The 22,198-nt window shown below is 40.7% G+C and overlaps 1 pseudogene; it reads right to left on the bottom strand.

The window, feature by feature from the left end:
- Nucleotides 1-22,198, bottom strand: part of LOC133242640 (polycomb group RING finger protein 6-like) — a 153,831-nt pseudogene that overhangs the window by 3,785 nt on the left and 127,848 nt on the right.

The following is a 22,198-nucleotide window of genomic DNA, read 5'->3' as shown; positions in this document are numbered from 1 at the left end:
AGGATACATTGCTGTTATATAGTCCTTATTAAGGAAGATAGAGGGAAAAAAAAAAAAAAACCAAAACTTGTCCTTTCCTCCTTGAGAACTCCAGACCACTATCTCCTCTTTGAAAGCCTCAGACCCCTTTCTCCTCCTCCGGGACCCCAGATTTCTTATGTACCTACCTAGAAATTGACTCTCTCACCCCCACTTTTCTTTTAGGAGAATTATATTGCCAGGAGAAAGGGGCGTCATTTTCATTCCATAACTACCTCCTGCTGTTGACGGGCATTGTCCTTAAATTATTGAGGCAACGTATTATTCTAACTTTCATATTGAGGGTCTCTGATCCAGGAGCCCCAAGTAATCGTTGGAGGAGGCTGTGGCACTCATAGGAGCCTGGACAACCATTTGTAACCTAAAAGCTTTCACTGTCTATACGTACCACAGCTTTCTTATCCATTCATCTGCTGATGGACATCTAGGTTGCTTCCATGTCCTGGCTATTATAAACAGTGCTGTGAAGAACATTGGGGTGCACGTGTCTCTTTCAATTCTGAATTCCTCGGTGTGTAGGCACAGTAGTGGGATTGCTGGGTCATAAGGCAGATGCTGTGAAAGTGCTGCACTCAATATGCCAACAAATTTGGAAAACTCAGCAGTGGCCACAGGACTAGAAAAGGTCCATTTTTCATTCCAATCCCAAAGAAAGGCAATGTCAAAGAATGCTCAAACTACCACACAATTGCACTCATCTCACACGCTAGGAAAGTAATTCTCAAAATTCTCCAAGCCAGGCTTCAGCAATACATGAACCGTGAACTTCCAGAAGTTCAAGCTGGTTTTAGAAAAGTCATAGAAACCAGAGATCAAATTGCCAACATCTGCTGGATCATCAAAAAAGAAAGGGAGTTCCAGAAAAACATCTATTTCTGCTTTATTGACTATGCCAAAGCCTTTGACTGTGTGGATCACAATAAACTGTGGAAAATTCTTCAAGAGATGGGAATACCAGGCCACCTGACCTGCCTCTTGAGAAACCTATATGCAGGTCGAAAAAAGAAAGTGAAAGTGAAGTCGCTCAGTCGTGCCTGACTCTTTGCAACCCCATGGATAGTAGCCTGCACAAAGCTCCCCCGTCCATGGGATTTTCAAGGCAAGAGTACTGGAGTGGGTTGCCAATTCCTTCTCCAGGGAATCTTCCCAACCCAGGGATCAAACCCAGATCTCTCACATTGTAGGCAGACGCTTTACCGTCTGAGCCACCAGGGAAGTCATATGCAAGTCAGAAGAAAGAGTTAGAACTGGACATGGAACAACAGACTGGTTGCAAATAGCAAAAGGAGAACGTCAAGGCTGTATATTGTCACCCTGCTTATTTAACTTATATGCAGAGTACATCATGAGAAATGCTTGGCTGAAAGAAGCAGAAGCTGGAATCAAGATTGCCTGGAGAAATATCAATAACCTCAGATATGCAGATAACCCCACCCTTATGGCAGAAAGTGAAGAGGAACTAAAAAGCCTCTTGATGAAAGTGAAAGAGGAGAGTGAAAAAGTTGGCTTAAAACTCAACATTCAGAAAACGAAGATCATGGCATCTGGTCCCACCACTTCATGGGAAATAGATGGGGAAACAGTGGAAACAGTGTCAGACTTTATTCTTTTGGGCTCCAAAATCACTGCAGATGGTGACTGCAGCCATGAAATTAAAAGAGGCTTACTGCTTGGAAGGAAAGTTATGACCAACCTAGATAGCATATTGAAAAGCAGAGACATTAGTTTGCCAACAAAGGTCTGTCTAGTCAAGGCTATGGTTTTACCAGTGGTCATGTATGGATGTGAGAGTTGGACTGTGAAGGAAGCTGAGCACTGAAGAATTGATGCTTTTGAACTGTGGTGTTGGAGAAGACTCTTGAGCGTCCCTTGGACTGCAATGAGATCCAACCAGTCCATTCTGAAGAAGATCAGCCCTGGAATTTCTTTGGAAGGAATGATGCTAAAGCTGAAACTCCAGTACTTTGGCCACCTCATGTGAAGAGTTGACTCATTGGAAAAGACTCTGATGCTGGGATGGATTGGGGGCAGGAGGAGAAGGGGATGACAGAGGATGAGATGGCTGGATGGCATCACTGACTCGATGGACGTGAGTCTGAGTGAACTCCGGGAGTTGGTGATGGACAAGGCGGCCTGGCGCACTCTGATTCATGGGGTCGCAAAGAGTCGGACATGACTGAGCGATTGAACTGAAGTGAAGTGAACTGAAGGCAGATTCTTGTTGATCTATGGCAAAACCAATACAATAATGTAAAGTAATTAGCCTCCAATTAAAATAAATTTATTAAAAAAAAAAAAGCTTTCAGAAGGTTAGAAACAAACTGCATTATACAATTGCAGATATAAGGAAAATAGACATTACACAAAGTTAAAACATAATCAAGATTAAATATCACATTATATCTATAGTTAAGGTACAAAGTATTACACCAATTCATCTTAGGATCGCTCAGTTCAGTTAAGTTCAGTCACTCAGTCGTGTCCGACTCTTTGCGACTCCATGTATTGCAGCATGCCGGGCCTCCCTGTCCATCACCAGCTCCCGGAGTTCACCCAAATTCATGTCCATCGAGTCAATGATGCCATCCAGCCATCTCATCCTCTGTCGTCCACTCCTCTTCCTGCCCCCAATCCCTCCCAGCATCAGAGTCTTTTCCAATGAGTCAACTCTTCACATGAGGTGGCCAAAGTATTGGAGTTTCAGCTTTAACATCAATCCTTCCAAAGAACACCCAGGAATGGTCTCCTTTAGTATGGATTGGTTGGAAGTCTTTGCAGTCCAAGGGACTCTCAAGAGTCTTCTCCAACACCACAGTTCAAAAGCATCAATTCTTTGGCACTCAGCTTTCTTCACAGTCCAACTCTCACATCCATACATGACCACTGGAAAAACCATAGTCTCGACTAGACGGACCTTTGTAGGCAAAGTAATGTCTCTGCTTTTGAATATGTTATCTAGGTTGGTCATAACTTTCCTTCCAAAGAGTAAGCGTGTTTTAATTTCATGGCTGCAATCACCATCTGCAGTGATTTTGGAGCCCCCAAAGCAAAGTCTGACACTGTTTCCATTGTTTCCACATCTATTTCCCATGAAGTGATGGGACCAGATGACATGATCTTCATTTTCTGAATGTTGAGCTTTAAGCCAACTTTTTCACTCTCCTCTCTCACTTGCATCAAGAGGCTTTTGAGTTCCTCTTCACTTTCTGCAATAAGGGTGGGGTCATCTGCACATCTGAGGTTATTGATATTTCTCCTGGCAATCTTGATTCCAGCTTGTGCTTCTTCCAGCCCAGCATTTCTCATGATGTACTCTGCATTTATATTAAATAAGCCGGGTGACAATATAGACCCTTGACGTTCTCTTTTTGCTATTTGGAACCAGTCTGTTGTTCCATCTCCAGTTATAACTGTTTCTTTCTGACCTGCATATAGGTTTCTCAAGAGACAGGTCAGGTGGTCTGGTATTCCCATCTCTTGAAGAATTTTTCCACAGTTTATTGTGATCCCCACAGTCAAAGGCTTTGGCATAGTCCATAAATGTTTTTCTAGAACTCCGTTGCTTTTTCCATGATCCAGCAACTGTTGGCAGTTTTATCTCTGGTTCCTCTGCCTTTTCTAAATCCAGCTTGAACATCTGGAAGGTCATGGTTCACGTGTTGCTGAAGCCTGGCTGAGAGAATTTTGAGAATTACTTTACTAGCGAGTGAGATGAGTGCAATTGTGCGGTAGTTTGAACATTCTTTGACATTGCCTTTCTTTGGGATTGGAATGAAAATGGACCTTTTCCAGTCCTGTGGCCACTGCTGAGTTTTCCAAATTTGCTGGCATATTGAGTGCAGCACTTTCACAGCATCATCTTTCAGGATTTGAAATAGCTCAATTGAAGTTCCATCACCTCCACTAGCTTTGTTCATAGTGATGCTTTCTATGGCCCACTTAACTTCACATTCCAGGATGTCTGGCTCTAGGTGCGTGATCACACCTTGTGATTATCTTGGTCATGAAGATCTTTCTTCACAGTTATTCTGTGTATTCTTGCCACCTCTTCTTAATAACTTCTGCTTCTGTTAGGTCCATGCCATTTCTGTCCTTTATTGAACTCATCTTTGCGTGAAATATTCCCTTGGTATCTCTAATTTTCTTGAAGAGATCTCTACTCTTTCTCATTCTTTTGTTTTCCTCTATTTCTTTGCACTGATCACTGATGAAGGCTTTCTGTCTCTCCTTGCTATTCTTTGGAACTCTGCATTCAGATGCTTATATCTTTCCTTTTCTCCTTTGCTTTTGGATTCTATTCTTTTCACAGCTATTTGTAAGGCCTCCTCAGAGAGCCGTTTTGCTTTTTTGCATTTATTTGCCATGGGGATGGTCTTGATCCCTGTCTCCTGTACAGTGTCATGAACCTCTGGCCATAGTTCATCACTCTATCCATCAGATCTAGTCCCTTAAATCTATTTCTCACTTCCACTTTATAATCATAAGGGATTTGATTTAGATCATACCTGAATGGTCTAGTTGTTTTCCCTACTTTCTTCAATTTCAGTCTGAATTTGGCAATAAGGAGTTCATGATCTGAGCCACAGGCAGCTCCTGGTTTTATTTCTGCTAACTGTGTAGAGCTTCTCCATCTTTGGCTGCAAAGAATATAATCAATCTGATTTTGGTGTTGTCCACCTGGTGATGTCCATGTGTACAGTCTTCTCTTGTGTTGTTGGAAAAGGGTGTTTGCTATGACCAGTGCATTCTCTTGGCTAAACTCTGTTCTCCTTTGCCCCACTTCATTCCTTATTCCAAGGCCAAATTTGCCTGTTACCCCAGGTGTTTCTTAACTTCCTACTTTAGGATTCCAGTCCCCTATAATGAAAAGGACATCTTTTTTGGGTGTTAGTTCTAAAAGGTCTTATAGGTCTTCATAGAACCATTCAACTTCAGCTTCTTCAGCATTACTGGTTGGGGCATAGGCTTGGATTACTGTGATATTGAATGGTTTTCCTTGGAAACGAACAAAGATCATTCTCTCGTTTTTGAGATTGCATCCAAGTACTGCATTTCGGACTCTTTTGTTGACCATGATGTCTACTCCATTTCTTCTAAGTGATTCCTGCCCACAGGAATATATATAATGTTTATATTATATACATTATATAATATAATTTAATTATATTAATAAATATAATATTAAATATTATATTATATATTAATTATATAATATATAATATTATATTATATATATATTATAACAGCATATATAATGGTTATCTGAGTTAAATTCACGCATTCCAGTCTGTTTTAGTTTGCTGATTCCTAGAGTGTCAATATCACTCTTGTCTTCTCTTGTTTGACCACTTCCAATTTGCCTTGACTCATGGACTTAACATTTCACGTTCCTATGCAATATTGCTCTTTACAGCATCGGGCCTTGCTTCTATCACCAGTCACATCCACAACTGGGTATTGTTTTTGCTTTGGCCCCATCCTTTCATTCTTTCTGGAGTTATTTCTCCACTGATCTCCAGTAGCATATTGGGGACCTACCAACCTGGGGAGTTCCTCCTTCAGTATCCAATCATTTTGCCTTTTCATACTTTTCATGGGGTTCTCAATGCAAGAATACTGAAGTGGTTTTTCATTCCCTTCTCCAGTGGACCATATTCTGTCTGACCTCTCCACCATGACCTGCCCATCTTCAGTGGCCCTACAGGGAATGGCTTAGATTCATTGAGTTAGACAAGGCTGTGGTCTGTGTGATTAGGTTGACTAGTTTTCTGTGATTATGGTTTCAGTGTGTCTACCCTCTGATGGCCTCTCGCAACACCTACTGTCTTACTTGGGTTTCTCTTAACTTGGATGTGGGGTATCTCTTCACAGCTGCTACAGCAAAGCGCGGCCACTGCTTCTTACCTTGGAGGAGGGGTATCTTCTCATGGCTGCCCCTCCTAATCTTGAATATGGAGTAGCTCCTCTCGACCTTCCTGCACCCATGCAGCCACATGGCAGAGAAGAGCTACTCCCTGCCCGAGGTCAGGGGCAGTGGCCGGGAGGCGCTACCCCACGCCCAACGCCAGGGGCAGCGGCCCGGAGTGGCTACCCCAAGCCTGATGCCAGGGGTGGAGGCCCAGAGCCACTACCCACCACCAGAGGTCAGGGGCAGTGGCCAGGAGTCACTATGCTCCACCCGAGGCCAAGGGCGGAGGCCCGGAGGCACTATCCACCACCAGAGGTCAGGAGCAGTGTTTGGGAGGCGCTACCCTATGCCCGATGCCAGGGGTGGCGGCCAGGAGGAGCAACCCCACGTCCAAGGAGCCGTGGCTGTGCAGGTGCAGGAGGGCCGAGAGGAGCTATTCCATGTTCAATGTCAGGAGGGGCGGCCGTGAGGAGATACCCCTCGTCCAAGGTAAGGAGCAGTGGCTGCGCTTAGGGTTGCTAGATGTCATCAAATTAGAGAGGCATCACAAGTAATTATTGTTGGTGAAGATATTGACAAAGTTGAAGAAAGTCTTTTCCTTGAAATGGAGAAACCCACCATGGAAGTCTTCAACTGATGAGGGGAGTGATCTGCAGACACAGCAGACACAGTAATTAGACCGATTATGGAGGCTGGGTCAGGGGTCTCCTCCTGGAGTTCTCCTAATGTCTCTTGAAAAGCTGATAGTTGAGTCACATAGTTAATTCTAAGTCTTCCGGATCTATGACAATGTGCACAAAAACGGTCTGCCATAGAGACAGTCCCCTTTTTTTAGGGGCAGTTCAAGCCCTCATTAAAACTATGGGTAAAACTTTAAACCAACTGTCTTGTGTTTCCTGAGATAGCTTATGCAGATACCTCTTACTAACGTCATTAGCCTTTTCAACTGTCCTGAGGATTTGGGTCTCCAGGAACAGTGTAAATGGTATTCTATTGCTAGAGCTTTTGATACCCCTTGAGTTACAGTAGCTTTAAAGGCAGAACCATTGTCATTCTGAACTTTAGTGTTTAAGATCCCCCTTACATCAGTCAGTACAGTAAGATTTTGCCCATTAGTAAACTTATGAGCTTTAGGCATTAGCAAAACAATATTAGCAATTACACTTAACCTATATGCCCATAGCCTGTTTTTTCAGTAACAAACAAACTAAACTCTGATCCTGTGGGCAAACTCAAAGCAGGAGCCTGCAAGAGAGCAGTTTGAAGAGTCTTAAAAGCCTTTTGAGTCTCTGGGAACCAAACTAGCTTGTCAGTTTGGGCCTCCTGAGTCTCAGTGATAAGTTTATACAAAGGCTGGGCAAGTTCCCCATAACCCAGAATCCAAATGTAGCAGTAGCCTGTAATGCCCAACAATCCTCTCAATTGTCTTAAAGTAATGTTTGGCTCATTTAGGAATTTCAGACAATAAAGTATAAGGATTAGGCATTAATTATTTGTATGTTTTGAACAAGTTTCCATTTATCATTTGACTTTTTTTAACACCGAAAATAGGAGTGTTGCATGGACTATTACAAGGAATTAATAGCCCCTGTTCCTTTAAATTTTCAATGATGGGTTTTAATCATTCCTTAAACTTGGGCTTTAGTGGCTACTGCTTTTGATGTGGAAAAAATGAGGGTCTTTGAGCTTGATAATGACAGGAACAGCATTTTATGCTTGACCCACAGTTTTTCCATCAGCCCACACTTTATAATTTACATTTTGTTCAATTAATATGAGAGAAAAAAACAGGCTCCATATTCATGAAAACAGAGGCATGGACCTTGTTTAGTATATCCCTCCCCAGAAGGGGTAAGGGAGACTCTGGAATGATCAGAAACTCATGCGAAAATAGCACAGAGTCCCAGTTGCACCTTAAAGAATGACTGAAATAATAGCGTTTGGCTCGTCCTGACACTCCCATTATGGTAGTGGATCAGGAGAAAGCAGGCCAGGAGCTTTAGTGAGCACAGAGAAAGTTGCCCCAGCGTCCAAAAGAAAACTGACTGATTCGCCGCCCCCGCTCCCCACGGTTATTGATATCCAGGGTTCCTCAGGTGTTATTAGGATGGGAGATTGTGTGGGGACCCCTGGGCACCTTCAGTCCCAATTATCTAGAGTCTGACCCCTGGGGCCTACACCTTGGAGGGTAGTCTCTTCTCCAGTATGGTCCTTTGTAGACCAGACATGAAGCCAGGAGCAGCTTAGATGCCTGAGGGCAATTCTGCTCGAGATGCCCCTCCTTTTCACACTAATAACGAGTTCATTCATTTTCATCTGGGTCCCTCTGGACATTTTTCTCAGGCTGTTTCAGAGTGGATCTAACAGCCTTTGTTGGGGCTTCAGTTTTTTTCCTAGTTCTTTTTCTCCTCCTATTTTCCTCCTCATATTCTCTACCATGATATACCATCTGAGCCAGGTACAACAGTTTTTCTAAAGACATATTTGGCCCAAATGCCTGTTTTTGTAACTTATGGTGGATATCTGGAGCTGAGTGAGTGAGAAATCTACCTTATAAGGTCATTTCTACCTTTGTAATTTTGAGATCAATGTCAGTAAACTTGTGGAGTGCCTCCCATAGTCTATTTAAGAATTTACCAGGAGTTTCCTTCTCTCCCTGTTCTATGTCAGCCAACTTAGCATAGTCTTAGGTCTCAGCGTGTGCTTGCTTGAGTCCAAGAATACATCCAGCAAAGTGGCTCTGCTTTGGGAACTATTTGGCCCCCAGTAGGAAGGAAAGGGCTATTCCATGTTCCCTCTCTCTCCTTGTCTCACGTTCAAGCCATTCATCTCCAAAAGTAGTAGCTTCCCCCCAAACTCGAGTTTTTGAGTCAGGGGTCAGCATCTGTCCCAAGACATGTATTACATCTCTCCAAGTAAGCTCATATGTAAAATTAGCCCTGTAAAGGTTTTTGTGTACTTTTTTTGTCCTCTAAATAGTCTCCCAGATCTCTCTTTCTTACCACTGAGTAAGAAAAGGGCTTATGGATTTTTATGGATTGGTTATTTTTCCCAGTGGGGGCCTCCTGAAAGGGAGGTAAGTTGTGTGTCTATTCCTCAGCCCTTCTAGCTACCTTTCATATATGCCCCCAGGGATAAATTAGAGAAGCCTGCTTTTTCTCATCATCATCCTCTTTCTCATTCTCTTCTCTATCTTGTATTTTACCCTTAATTTTGGTTGTTTTCACCTCCTCTACTTTGGCTGTCTGAGTTCCTATTGAAACCAAAGTAGTCTGAGGCTGCATTAGAACTGGGGTTGTTTAAACTTCTATTGAGACTGAGGCAACCCTTCCTGGAGGGGTTCCTTTACCCTCAGCTTGCTCAGTTGTGAGCCCCAGATACAAAGGCAGAGGCAGAGGCAGAGTAAGAGGACAGGAAGGAGTTGAAAGCTTTACAGCCAAATCTGTATCCTTAGGACACAGGTCTGGCATGCCTGGCAGAGAGATAAAGAGCAACAAATATATCACTTCTACCCATTTCTCTTGTTTCTACAGAACTGGTCTAATTGTAAAACAGTATTATAATTGAGACCCTTCAACAAGCCAGTGTTCCCTGTCTTCCAAAGAATACCATGGCCATTCAGTATCACAGAAGATCAGGCGTGTCTTTTTTAAATTTGGGAGATCAAACATGTGCCAGTTTTTAAAAATACATTTTAAATGAGTGGTTCTGGAACTGTTAACGCCTATCTGTAAGAGAGAAAAAAGCGGCATCCACAGCCATGGCTTCTTTCCATCGGAGGCATCTCTCCCTGCTCTAGATGGGACTGTAGACAGACTTTCCACCAAAGCTTTCCTTCCCTAGTTGGGCTTAGTCTGTCCCTTGCTGACACAGGTGCCTTACTCATCCCTCCTGGTTCTACCACTGAGGCAAGGTGGAGATGCACCAGTAGACCTGATGGCATCTCAAATTGATTTAGTTCCATACTAACAAGACCTTTGTTTGATTTGCCCTTTCTTTTTTTTTTTTTTTTTAATTTTATTTTATTTTTAAACTTTACATAATTGTATTAGTTTTCCCAAATATCAAAATGAATCCACCACAGGTATACATGTGTTCCCCATCCTGAACCCTCCTCCCTCCTCCCTCCCCATACCATCCCTCTGGGTCGTCCCAGTGCACTAGCCCCAAGCATCCAGTATCATGCATCGAACCTAGACTGGCATCTTGTTTCATACATGATATTTTACACGTTTCAATGCCATTCTCCCAAATCTTCCCACCCTCTACCTCTCCCATAGAGTCCATAAGACTGTTCTACACATCAGTGTCTCTTTTGCTGTCTTGTACACCGGGTTATTGTTACCATCTTTCTAAATTCCATATATATGCGTTAGTATACTGTATTGGTGTTTTTCCTTCTGGCTTACTTCACTCTGTATAATAGGCTCCAGTTTCATCCACCTCATTAGAACTGATTCAAATGTATTCTTTTTAATGGCTGAGTAATACTCCATTGTGTATATGTACCACGGCTTTCTTATCCATTCATCTGCTGATGGACATCTAGGTTGCTTCCATGTCCTGGCTATTATAAACAGTGCTGCGATGAACATTGGGGTACATGTGTCTCTTTCCCTTCTGGTTTCCTCAGTGTGTATGCCCAGCAGTGGGATTGCTGGGTCATAAGGCAGTTCTATTTCCAGTTTTTTAAGGAATCTCCACACTGTTCTCCATAGTGGCTGTACTAGTTTGCATTCCCACCAACAGTGTAAGAGGCTTCCCTTTTCTCCACACCCTCTCCAGCATTTATTATTTGTAGACTTTTGGATCGCAGCCATTCTGACTGGTGTGAAATGGTACCTCATAGTGGTTTTGATTTGCATTTCTCTGATAATGAGTGATGTTGAGCATCTTTTCATGTGTTTGTTAGCCCTCTGTATGTCTTCTTTGGAGAAATGTCTATTTAGTTCTTTGGCCCATTTTTGATTGGGTCATTTATTTTTCTGGAGTTGAGCTGTAGCAGTTGCTTCTATATTTTTGAGATTAGTTGTTTGTCAGTTGCTTCATTTGCTATTATTTTCTCCCATTCTGAAGGCTGTCTTTTCACCTTGCTAATAGTTTCCTTTGATGTGCAGAAGCTTTTAAGGTTAATTAGGTCCCATTTATTTTTGCTTTTATTTCCAATATTCTGGGAGGTGGGTCATAGAGGATCCTGCTGTGATGTATGTTGGAGAGTGTTTTGCCTATGTTCTCCTCTAGGAGTTTTATAGTTTCTGGTCTTACATTGAGATCTTTAATCCATTTTGAGTTTATTTTTGTGTGTGGTGTTAGAAAGTGTTCTAGTTTCATTCTTTTACAAGTGGTTGACCAGATTTCCCAGCACCACTTGTTAAAGCGATTGTCTTTAATCCATTGTATATTCTTGCCTCCTTTGTCAAAGATAAGGTGTCCATATGTGCGTGGATTTATCTCTGGGCTTTCTATTTTGTTCCATTGATCTATATTTCTGTCTTTGTGCCAGTACCATACTGTCTTGATAACTGTGGCTTTGTAATAGAGCCTGAAGTCAGGCAGGTTGATTCCTCCAGTTCCATTCTTCGTTCTCAAGATCGCTTTGGCTATTCGAGGTTTTTTGTATTTCCATACAAATTGTGAAATTATTTGTTCTAGCTCTGTGAAGAATACCGTTGGTAGCTTGACAGGGGTTGCATTGAATCTATAAATTGCTTTGGATAGTATACTCATTTTCACTATATTGATTCTTCCAATCCATGAACATGGTATATTTCTCCATCTATTAGTGTCCTCTTTGATTTCTTTCACCAGTGTTTTATAGTTTTCTATATATAGGTCTTTAGTGTCTTTAGGTAGATATATTCCTAAGTATTTTATTCTTTCCGTTGCAATGGTGAATGGAATTGTTTCCTTAATTTCTCTTTCTGTTTTCTCATTATTAGTGTATAGGAATGCAAGGGATTTCTATGTGTTGATTTTATATCCTGCAACTTTACTATAGTCATTGATTAGTTCTAGTAATTTTCTCGTGGAGTCTTTAGGGTTTTCTATGTAGAGGATCATGTCATCTGCAAATAGTGAGAGTTTTACTTCTTCTTTTCCAATTTGGATTCCTTTTATTTCTTTTTCTGTTCTGATTGCTGTGGCCAAAACTTCCAAAACTATGTTGAATGGTAATGGTGAAAGTGGGCACCCTTGTCTTGCTCCTGACTTTAGAGGAAATGCTTTCAATTTTTCACCATTGAGGATAATGTTTGCTGTGGGTTTGTCATATATAGCTTTTATTATGTTGAGGTATGTTCCTTCTATTCCTGCTTTCTGAAGAGTTTTTATCATAAATGGTTGTTGAATTTTGTCAAAGGCTTTCTCTGCATCTATTGAGATAATCATATGGTTTTTATTTTTCAATTTGTTAATGTGGTGTATTACATTGATTGATTTGCAGATATTGAAGAATCCTTGCATCCCTGGGATAAAGCCCACTTGGTCATGGTATATGATCTTTTTAATGTGTTGTTGGATTCTGATTGCTAGAATTTTGTTAAGGATTTTTGCATCTATGTTCATCAGTGATATTGGCCTGTAGTTTTCTTTTTTTGTGGGATCTTTGTCAGGTTTTGGTATTAGGGTGATGGTGGCCTCATAGAATGAGTTTGGAAGTTTACCTTCCTCTGCAATTTTCTGGAAGAGTTTGAGCAGGATAGGTGTTAGCTCTTCTCTAAATTTTTGGTAGAATTCAGCTGTGAAGCCGTCTGGACCTGGGCTTTTGTTTGCTGGAAGGTTTCTGATTACAGTTTCAATTTCCGTGCTTGTGATGGGTCTGTTAAGATTTTCTATTTCTTCCTGGTCCAGTTTTAGAAAGTTGTACTTTTCTAAGAATTTGTCCATTTCTTCCACGTTGTCCATTTTATTGGCATATAATTGCTGATAGTAGTCTCTTATGATCCTTTGTATTTCTGTGTTGTCTGTTGTGATCTCTCCATTTTCATTTCTAATTTTATTGATTTGATTTTTCTCCCTTTGTTTCTTGATGAGTCTGGCTAATGGTTTGTCAATTTTATTTATCCTTTCAAAGAACCAGCTTTTGCTTTTGTTGATTTTTTCTATGGTCTCTTTTGTTTCTTTTGCATTTATTCCTGCTCTAATTTTTAAGATTTCTTTCCTTCCACTAACCCTGGGGTTCTTCATTTCTTCCTTTTCTAGTTGCTTTAGGTGTAGAGTTAGGTTATTTATTTAACTTTTTTCTTGTTTCTTGAGGTGTGCCTGTATTGCTATGAACTTTCCCCTTAGGACTGCTTTTACCGTGTCCCACAGGTTTTGGGTTGTTGTGTTTTCATTTTCATTCGTTTCTATGCAAATTTTGATTTCTTTCTTGATTTCTTCTGTGATTTGTTGGTTATTCAACAGCGTGTTTTTCAGCCTCCATATGTTGGAATTTTTAATAGTTTTTCTCCTGTAGTTGAGATCTAATCTTACTGCATTGTGGTCAGAAAAGATGCTTGGAATGATTTCTATTTTTTTGAATTTACCAAGGCTAGCTTTATGGCCCAGGATGTGATCTATCCTGGAGAAGGTTCCATGTGTGCTTGAGAAAAAGTTGAAATTCATTGTTTTGGGATGAAATGTCCTATAGATATCAATTAGGTCTAACTGGTCTATTGTATTGTTTAAAGTTTGTGTTTCCTTGTTAATTTTCTGTTTAGTTGATCTATCCATAGGTGTGAGTGGGGTATTAAAGTCTCCTGCTATTATTGTGTTATTGTTAATGTCTCCTTTCATACTTGTTAGCATTTGTCTTACATACTGCGGTGCTCCCGTGTTGGGTGCATATATATTTATAATTGTTATATCTTCTTCTTGGATTGATCCTTTGATCATTATGTAGTGACCATCTTTGTCTCTTTTCACAGCCTTTGTTTTAAAGTCTATTTTATCTGATATGAGTATTGCTACTCCTGCTTTCTTTTGGTCCCTATTTGCATGGAAAATCTTTTTTCCAGCCCTTCACTTTCAGTCTGTATGTGTCCCCTGTTTTGAGGTGGGTCTCTTGTAGACAACATATGTAGGGATCTTGTTTTTGTATCCATTCAGCCAGTCTTTGTCTTTTGGTTGGGGCATTCAACACATTTATGTTTAAGGTAATTACTGATAAGTATGATCCTGTTGCCATTTACTTTATTGTTTTGGGTTCGAATTTATACACCGTTTTTGTGTTTCCTGTCTAGAGAATATCCTTTAGTATTTGTTGGAGAGCTGGTTTGGTGGTGCAGAATTCTCTCAGCTTTTGCTTGTCTGAAAAGCTTTTGATTTCTCCTTCATACTTGAATGAGATCCTTGCTGGGTACAATAATCTGGGCTGTAGGTTATTTTCTTTCATCATTTTAAGTATGTCTTGCCATTCCTTCCTGGCTTGAAGAATTTCTATTGAAAGATCAGCTGTTATCCTTATGGGAATTCCCTTGTGTGCTATTTGTTGTTTTTCCCTTGCTGCTTTTAATATTTGTTCTTTGTGTTTGATCTTTGTTAATTTGATTAATATGTGTCTTGGGGTGTTTCGCCTTGGGTTTATCCTGTTTGGGACTCTCTGGGTTTCTTGGACTTGGGTGATTATTTCCTTCCCCATTTTAGGGAAGTTTTCAACTATTATCTCCTCAAGTATTTTCTCATGGTCTTTCTTTTTGTCTTCTTCTTCTGGAACCCCTATGATTCGAATGTTGTAGCGTTCAATATTGTCCTGGAAGTCTCTGAGATTGTCCTCATTTCTTTTAATTCGTTTTTCTTTTATCCTCTCTGATTCATTTATTTCTACCATCCTATCTTCTAATTCACTAATCCTATCTTCTGCCTCTGTTATTCTACTATTTGTTGCCTCCAGAGTGTTTTTAATTTCATTTATTGCATTATTCATTATATATTGACTCTTTTTTATTTCTTCTAGGTCCTTGTTAAACCTTTCTTGCATCTTCTCAATCCTTGTCTCCAGGCTATTTATCTGTGATTCCATTTTGATTTCAAGATTTTGGATCAAATTCACTATCGTTATTCAGAATTCTGTATCAGGTAGATTCCCTATCTCTTCCTCTTTTGTTTGGTTTGGTGGGCATTTATCCTGTTCCTTTATCTGCTGGGTATTCCTCTGTCTCTTCATCTTGTTTAAATTGCTGAGTTTAGGGTGTCCTTTCTGTATTCTGGTAGTTTGTGGAGTTCTCTTTATTGTGGCATTTCCTCACTGTGTGTGGGTTTGTACAGGTGGCTTGTCAAGGTTTCCTGGTTAGAGAAGCTTGTGTCGGTGTTCTGGTGGGTGGAGCTGTATTTCTTCTCTCTGGAGTGCAATGAAATGTCCAGTAATGAATTATGAGATGTCTATGGTTTTGGGGTGACTTTGGGCAGCCTGTATCTTGAAGCTCAGGGCTGTGTTCTTTTGTTGCTGGAGAATTTGCTTGGTATGTCTTGCCCTGGAACTTATTGGCCCTTGTGTGGTGCTTGGTTTCAGTGTCAATATGGAGGCGTTTGATAAGCTCCTGTCAATTAATGTTCCTTGGAGTCAGGAGTTCCCTGGAGTCAGGATTTGGACTTAAGCCTCCTGCTTCCAGTTATCGGTCTTATTTTTACAGTAGTTTCAAAACTTCTCCTTCTATACAGCACCATTGATAAAACATCTACATTAAAGATGAAAAGTTTCTCTACTGTGAGGGTCACTCAGAGAGGTTCACAGCATTACATGGAGAAGAGAAGAGGGAGGTGGATGTTAGAAGTGACCCAAATGAGATGAGGTGGAATCAATAGAGGAGAGAGTAGGCTAGCCAGTAGTCACTTCCTTATGTGCACTCCACAACTGGACCACTCAGAGATGTTCACGGAGTTATACAGAGAAGAGAAGAAGGAGGAAGGAGACAGAGGTGGCCAGAAGGATAAAAGGGGGAATGAAAAGGAGGGAGACAAATCCAGCCAGTAATCAGTTCCCTAAGTGTTCTCCACCATCTGGAACACACAGAAATTCACAGAGTTGGGTAGAGTAGAGGGGTTAGGGAGGAGACACAGGCAACCTGGTGGAGAAAAAGGAGAGTCCAAAGGGAGAGAGAGCAGTCAAGCCAGTAATCTTGCTCCCTAGTGAAAAATGGGTCCTGAAGATTGGGTTCTTAAATGTACAAAATTGGTAACAAATACATAGAAGCAAAAATTAAAAATCTAGAGTAGAGTTTGGAATTTCAAAAATACAATATTAAAAAAAAGGAAAAAGAAAAATAAAGAGAGAAAACAAACAAACAAAAACAAACAATATCGCAAAAATTATAAAGAAAATACAGGTAGAAAATTGATATCAAATACCAAAAAGCATAAATTAAAAGTCTAGAGTAGAGTTTGGAATTTCAGATATACAATGTTATATAATAGAAGAAGAGAAAGAAACAGGAAAAAAAAAGTCACAGAAATTATAAAAAAAAAACTATAGGTAAAAAATTGATAACATATACCAAAAAGCTAAAATTAAAAATCTAGAGTAGAATTTGGAATTTCAAAATACAATGTTAAAGAACAGAAGAAAAAAAAAAACAAGGTCAAAAAATTATATATATATGAAGTTTGCTGAAGAATAAAAAAATAGGGTCTTTTTTGTTTTTTGCAAAGTAATAGGTTATAAAAGTGAAAATTAAAGGAACAATAGAGGACTTAATTTTTTTTTTAATTAAAAAAAAAGAAAGAATGATCGTAAAAATAGTAAAAATGTATCTAGGACTTTCTCTGTTTTTTTGTGAGTATTGTGGGTTCAGTTCATTTTTGGCTAGTTTCTTGGTCCGACTTATATTTCTCAAGATCTATAGGCCCCTTCCTATGTAGTCCATAGTAACCACAGGGTTTTAATCTCCAAGGCGTTTCCCTCTGTTATAACTTCTGTTTGCTGGTCTCTTCAGTGTCTGGTTTCCGCCCTGACACAAAGGGGACGGTGGAGGACACTTTTTTGTTGTTTTTTTTAGGCTCACTTGTTCAGTCCCGCTGTGGGGAGGGAGGGAGGGATGCTACAAACAAATAACACTGGCGTGTGCTCGCAGTGCCTCAGCCACACTGGGTCTGCCCCCGCTCACGGCACGTGTAGCCTCCCTGCCCACACTGCTCAGGCTCTAGGTTGTTCCGCGGGGAACAATCTGAGGCTGGCCCTGGGCTGCATGTACCTCCCAGATCCAAGCCGCTCAGGTTCAGGCACTCGGGTAGTCCTCAGAGGCGCACACTCAGTTGGGCCTCCGTTTTGTGCTCTTCCCAGGTCCGAGCAGCTCAGGTGATGAGGTGTTCGGCGAGCGCCAATGCTGTGACTTATCGCCTCCCCGCCACTCGGTTATCTGGGTGTAAAACCGGCGCACCTTCTCAGGCAGATGTTGACTGTCCAGACCCCCAAGAAGTTTTAGTTAGCAAAGAAGCCTGCTTACAGTTTTATAGATAATGTCTCTCTGGGGCTGCAATTGCCCCCTTCTGGCTCTGGCTGCCTGTCACCAGAGGGGAAGGTCTGCAGCCGGCTATCTCTGTTCAGTCCTTTGTTCCGTGTGCGGCCCTGGCGGTGTCTTAGATTAGGGCTGGCTTTTCGTGTGGTAGATATCCCACAGTCTGGTTTGCTAGCCCAAATTATTTCGCTCAGATAGCGCTCAGGGTATTCAGGCCAGATTCTTACTCTAAGCGATGCAGCCCACGCCGCGCTTCCCTGCCCAGCCCCCACTTGCCAATGGCGTGTGCAGGCATCTGTGCTGCTTCTCCACTGGGGGAGTTACCGTAGGGCTCGCAATCTGCGAGTTTAATTGTTTATTTATTTTTTCTCCCTGTTAAGTTGCCCTCTGTGCTTCCAAAGCTCAGCACAGATTCGGCAGTGAGAAGGTTTCCTGGTGTTTGGAAACTTCTCTCTTTTTAAGACTCCCTTCCCAGGACGGAACTCCGTCCCTCCCTCTTTTGTCTCTTTTTTTGTCTTTTATATTTTTTCCTACCTCCTTTTGAAGAGTTGGGTTGCTTTTCTGGGTGCCTGATGTCCTCTGCCGGCATTCAGAAGTTATTTTGTGGAATTTACTCGACATTTAAATGCTCTTTTGATGAATTTGTGGGGAGAAAGTGTTCTCCCCGTCCTACTCCTCTACCATCTTGGCTCCTCCCTCTGATTTGCCCTTTTCCTCTGATGTTACCTGGGGTGGAGCACAGTAGCTTTCCTGGAATGTTGCACAAGCTAGGATTACTCAGGGAAGCATCCCTCTTACATTTGCCTGTGCACTTTCCTGAGTATAGTCCTAAAAGTGAAAGTAATTCAGTTGTGTCCAACCCTTTGCAAATCCATGGACTGTCCATGGAATTCTCTAGGCCAGAACACTGGAGTGGGTAGCCTTTCCCTTCGCCAGGGGATCTTCCCAACCCAGGGATCAAACCCAGGTCTACCACATTGCAGGTGGATTTTTTACCAGCTGAGCCACCAGGGAAACCCAAACCACAGTAGAAATGCTGAGTCATAAAGGGACAAACAGCAACCAAGAAGTCCCTTCTGAGTGTCACCACACCAGTATAGCAAAAAAGGTCATGGAGGGTTGGCCAGTGAGGAAAAAGTGATTTTTGTCCTCAAGCTACTAGGGCCAATCCTTCCAGTTCATTTCCACAGATTCCACAGAAAAGAATATCTAAGAAGTTGAGACAAAAGCTACCAGAGAGCCTCCTCTGGTCCGTTAAGGTCTAGCACTATCAAAGGAAGAAGCCTATTGTAATTGCAATCTTACCACATACTGCAATTCCTCATCTGTGTCCTCAAAAAGCTCATGGTCATTCAGCAGCACTTCTCTCCACATAAATCGGAGATACAACCATAACAAAGACTCACTTTCAGGTCGCTGGCCCCTGAGCCAGGCAGCTAAGAGAGTGACCTCTAGACTGAGAGATGTTTCTGGAGCTAGATCTCTGCCTTGCTCCCAAATATGCTCTTGTAACTTTCAGCTCCTAGTAAGGATAGGTGCTTCCATACTTGGAGTCTAAGTAAAAGTACATAGTAACAGCATGGATCACAAGTCCCTTGAAAGTCTATGATCTGGCATATTAAGTTGATATTATAATTCCCCATGCAATTATGAAATGGTCAAAAAGACCAGGCAAAGCTGACCAAGAAAGGATAGTTCAGTAGACATGCTTCGCCCATTTCTGGCCGCTCTCCTTGCAGGGACCTTGGATGTCTCTTGGCATTGGCAGGTCTGTATAAACCTGTATAAACCTTATAATGCTCCCCTTTTTGGGGCTGCCTTCAGTCCTTGCCAAGCACCATGAAACCACAGAGCAGTGTTCATCATTTGCTTTGTGCAGGGCGTGTCTTTCATTCACACAAGCACACTGGAGAGTTAAGTAAAGCAGAAAATGTGTATACTGAGAAAGCAGAGAGGCTAGACCTCTGAGTATTTATTACCCTGTCCTGAGGATCCTGGAAAAGCCCCCAAGATGATAGCTTATAGTGAATGATGTCAGATTCATGTTGTCCAAAGGAGAAGATTTAGCTTTGGGACCAGGGACCAGGCTTGATCACTCAAGAGCTTTTTTTTTTTTTTAATTTTTTTAAAAATTTTATTTTATTTTTAAACTTTACATAATTGTATTAGTTTTGCCAAATATCAAAATGAATCCGCCACAAGAGCTTTTTTTTTTTTTTTAAATTTCAGTAAACCTTTATTCATTAGCAGAGTTTTATTAAAGTATAAAAAGGGACAGAAGAAGCTTCTGACATAGACATAAGAATGGGGGGGGGGGGCGGGTGGAGAGTACCCTACTCGCTAGTCTTAGCAAGGGAGTTATATACTTTTTAAATTGGTTATTACAATACATCAAAAGAATGTCTCAAGGTTGTAAAGATCTTACTAGACCCATTCCCACAATTTACATTCTAAGATAGCAGGATTAGAACTAATAGAAAGTTCTTGCCAGACGCACTCCCATAATATACGTTTTAAGATAACAGGATGTCAGAAGGTTTTCAAGAAGGAGAAATGGTCCTCAAGCAAGATACATTGCTGTAATATAATCCTTGCTAAGGAATGTAGAAAACAAAGCAAAACATTTGTTCTTTCCTTCTTGAGAACTCCAAACACCTATCTCCTCTTCAAAAGCCCCAAATCCCTTTCTCCTCCTTGGGGGCCCCAGGCATCTTATAAACCTACCTAGAAATTGCATCTCTCACTGACTGTTTCGGGAGAACTACCATTTTCCCTTGCGATGCAGCGTTACTATGATTTTTTTTTTTTTTTGGATCATTAATTTTTTAAAAAATTTATTTATTTTTAATTGAAGGATAATTGCTTTAGAGAATTTTGTTGTTTTCTGTCAAAGCTCAACATGGATAAGCCATAGGTATAAATATATCCCCTCCCTTTTGAAACTCCCTCCCATCTCCCTTTCCATCTCACCCCTCTAGATTGATACAGAGCCCCTGTTTGAGTTTCCTGGCCATACAACAAATTCCCATTGGCTATCTATTTTACATATGGTAATGTAAATTTCCGTGTTACTCTTTCCATACATCTCACCCTCTACTCCCTTCTCCCCCTGTCTATTCTCTATGTCAGTTTCTCCATTGCTGCTTTGTAAACAAATTCTTCAGTACCATTTTTCTAGATACCATATTTTCTAGATTGTTAGTATACAATATTTATCTTTCTCTTTCTGACCTACTTCACTCTGTATATTAGGTTCTGGTTCATCCACCTCATTAGAACTGACTCAAATGTGTTCCTTTTTATGGCTGAGTAATATTCCATTGTGTATATGTACCACAACTTCTTTATCCATTCATCTGTCGATGGACATCTAGGTTGCTTCCATGTTCTAGCTATTGTAAATAGTGCTGCAATGGGATACGTGTCTTTTTCAATTTTGGTTTTCTCAAGTTATATGCCTAAGAGTGGGATTTCTGGGTCATATGGTAGGTTTATTTCTAGTTTTTGAAGGAATCTCCATACCATATTCATAGTGACTGTATCAATTTACATTTCCACCAACAGTTCGAGAGCATTACCTTTTCTCCACAGCTTCTCCAGCATTTATTGTCTGTAGACTTTTTGATGATGGCCATTCTGACCAGTGTGAGCTGATATCTCATTGTAGTTTTGATTTGCATTTCTCTAATAATGAGTGATGTTGAGCATCTTTTCATGTGTTTGTTAGACATCTGTATGTCTTCTTTGGAGAAATGTCTGTTTAGTTCTTTTCCCCATTTTTTGATCCCCCCCCCCTCTGGTATTGAGCTGCATGTGCTGCTTGTATAGTTTGGAGATTAATTATTTGTCAGTTGTTTCATTTGCTATTATTGTCTCCCATTCTGAGGGTTGCCTTTTCACCTTGTGTATAGTTTCCTTTGCTGTGCAAAAGCATTTAAGTTTAATCACGTCCTATTTGTTTACTTTTGTTTTTATTTCCATTACTCTAGGAGGTGGGTCATAGAAGATCTTGCTTTGATTTATGTAGTCTAGTGTACTGCCTATGTTGTTCTGGTCTTTACATTTAGGTCTTTAACCCATTTTGAGTTTATCTTTGTGTATGGTGTTAGGAAGTGTTCTAATTTCATTCTTTTACATGTAGCTGTCCAGTTTTCCCAGCACCATTTATTGACGAGGTTGTGTTTGCCCTATTGTGTAGTCTTGCCTCCTTTGTAAAAAATAAGGTACCAATAAGTGCATTTTTTTTTTCTGGAGTTTCTGTCTTGTTCCATTGGTCCATATTTCTGTTATTGTGCCAGTACCATACTGTCTTGGTGACTGTAGCTTTGTAGTATAATCTGAAGTCAGGAAGGTTGAATTCTCCAGCTCCATTCTTCTTTCTCAAGACTGCTTTGTCTATTCAGGGTCTTTTGTGTTTCCATATGAATTGCAAAATTTTTGTTCTAGTTCTGTGAAAAATGCCATTTGTAATTTGATAGAGATCACACTGAGTCTGTAGATTGCATTTGGTAGTCTAGTCACTTTAACAATATTGATTCTCCCTCCCAGGAACATGGAATATCTCTCTGTCTGTTTATGTCGTCTTTGATTTCTTTCATTAGTGTCTTATAATGTTCTGTGTACAGTTCTTTTCTCTCCATAGGTAAGTTTATTTCTAGATATTTAATTCTTTTTGTTTCAATGGTGAATGGAATTGATTACTTAATTTCTCTTGCTGATTTTTCATTGTTAGTACGTAGAAGTGCAAGTGATTTCTGTGTATTTATTTTATATCCTATGACTTTACTAAATTCACTGACTGGCTCTAGTAATTTTCTGA

The sequence above is a fragment of the Bos javanicus genome, chromosome X (genome assembly GCF_032452875.1).
Source record: "Bos javanicus breed banteng chromosome X, ARS-OSU_banteng_1.0, whole genome shotgun sequence".
NCBI classification, from domain to species: domain Eukaryota; kingdom Metazoa; phylum Chordata; class Mammalia; order Artiodactyla; family Bovidae; genus Bos; species Bos javanicus.
The sequence above is the reverse complement of the archived record's forward strand: the minus strand, read 5'-3'. Positions and strand labels throughout refer to the sequence as shown.